This window comes from Dama dama, chromosome 3, assembly GCF_033118175.1.
Source record: "Dama dama isolate Ldn47 chromosome 3, ASM3311817v1, whole genome shotgun sequence".
Classification (NCBI taxonomy): Eukaryota; Metazoa; Chordata; class Mammalia; order Artiodactyla; family Cervidae; genus Dama; species Dama dama.
The window spans coordinates 64934907-64937118 of record NC_083683.1 but is presented as its reverse complement, the minus strand read 5'-3'; the positions used below and the strand labels follow the sequence as shown (position 1 = coordinate 64937118).

At 38.3% G+C, this 2212-nt stretch overlaps 1 non-coding gene across 1 annotated transcript; it reads left to right on the top strand.

The window, feature by feature from the left end:
- Window positions 1-1872: 1872 nt before the first annotated feature.
- TRNAC-GCA (transfer RNA cysteine (anticodon GCA)) lies at window positions 1873-1944 on the top strand. Its single transcript has one exon. It is a non-coding gene; the product is annotated as a tRNA-Cys (tRNA).
- The last annotated feature ends 268 nt before the right edge of the window (window positions 1945-2212 follow it).

The window sequence follows — 2212 nt, the reverse complement described above, 5'->3', positions numbered from 1 at the left end:
TCTTGAGAATTTTTTCTAAATGTGATAAGAAACAAGGGGTTCTGAGCAAGGGAATGACATAATCTTAATGACTTCTATACTAAACACATTAGTTACAGGTTGAGAATAGAATACTGGCTGGGACAAGAGTGGAGGCAGCACCCTGTTTTATTTTTTAGCATGTAGGCATTGGGCTTTACTGAATGCTTTTTCTGCATTCATTGAAATGATCCATATGGTTTTTCTCCTTTAATTTACTTCATATAGAAAATTGCATTAAAGTGCATACTAACGTTAACCATCTAAACATACACAAATGAAACACTCTTGTTCATAATGAATTTTTAATTCATTACTCAATTCAGTTTCCTTCTAATTTATTCAGAATATTTTCTGTGTTTGTACATGAAGTGGGCCTATAATAATCTTTTCTTACATAGTACTTACCCAATTTTTTCTCAGGATTATACCAGTCTCATAAGTTGTGTAGTTATTAGACAGAAAGTGAAAAGATCACTTGTGGCCAAATGGGACATACAGGAAGTTGGAATTGTGTTAATTTGCCAATGAGAATCTGATAAAGTTTTGAACTCTATCCTCTAACCAGATATGATGACGAGTCTTTAGAAAAGAAGACAGAAATAAAAGACAAAAAGAAGACAATAATAATATTGGTTGGAGTGGTATTTAAAGAGTTTTAATGAACCTCCCCCCCAAAAAAAATTTATGAAATTAACAACTGATTAATTTACAACTTTTCAGCAACCCATCGTACTCAAGCCACCAGCTAGTTTTGCAAGTTTCTAGAAGGACTTGAATACCCAAATCTAGTAAGAAAATGATTGATTGTAAATAAATTCCAGTCTTGTATTCTGAACAGCTCAAAGTACGATGTATGGTGTATCTCACTGATACACCTCTTCTTACAGGTTAGGAATCTGAGGCCCAAAGAGGGCCTTAGATTACTTATCCAAGGCCACTGAGCTTAAACAATAGAGAGCCCCAATGGGAGACCTTATTGGATGCCAAGATAAGAAGGAAAGATGAGTGAAAGATGAGAACCAAGTTGCCAGTCTGATTCATTTTGGTGGTAAAGTTAACAAAGTCAGGAGGAGGAGCTGGTTAGGGTGTCTGAGGAAGAATTCAGTATGGAACTTGACAGGTTTATGCTGCTGGTGGAATATACTGATGGAAAAGTCAAGCACTCTGTTAAAAATAGAAATCTCAATCTTAGCAGAAGGGTTAGGGTCAAGACGGGAATTTGGAAAGTCTCAACTTAAAGCTGAACAGTGAGAGCAAGTGAAATGCAGAGCAAATATTCTGAGAACAAATTATAATTATCCTCTCTGAGGTTGCGGGTGGATAAAAGGATAGGGTAAGCATACATAATTGTTCTTTGGTTAGCAAAAAACATTAAGGCATTGTCTTTCTGAAATAAGCCAATAATTGAACCTCAATTATCATCATATTGTAAAAAGAGTTTAGTTGCTATTTCCTAAAGGCTATATATGTGACAGTCTGTTTCCTTCCTGAAATAAGCCAATAATTGAACCTCAGTTATCATCATATCATAAAGAGAGTTAGTTGCTCTTTCCTAAAGGCTGTATATGTGAGAGTCTGTTTCCTATGGGCTGTGTTCCTCAACATGAGTCTGGTTTCCCCATTAGAAGCATGAGGAAATGTTGACTTCACTCAGCTCCACTCCTCTTTCTTCAAAGGCTCCCCTTTGGCCAAACTTGTTTCAGCTGGGAAATGGCTCTAGAATGATGGAAATCTGTCCCCATACCTCGTCCAGCTTCCTTTTTTGGCTTTAATGCTTCCAGAACAATCTGTGGATGTTTTAGAAGCACAAGACAGTATTAGTTTTAATTTACTGTTTATTTTATTTTGGCTTCCCTGGTGGCTAAGTTGGTAAAGAATCTGCCTGCAACGCAGGAGACCCAGGTTCAATCCCTGGGTGGGGAAAATCCCTGGAGAATGTAATGGCTACCCACTCCAGTATTCTTGCCTGGAGAATTCCATGGACAGAGGAGCCGGGCAGGCTAGAGTCCATGGGGTCCCAAAGAGCTGGAGACGACTGAGCAGCTAACATTTTCACTTTTCACTATTTATTTACTTAGATTTCTCTACATGTCAGTGGGTGTGGTGGTTAAAATCAGCTCAGCAAAGTTCCTGTTGAGCATCTGGGTGACAGCTGCTGTGTTTGGGGACAGGATGGAGGTGGACTCAGCTC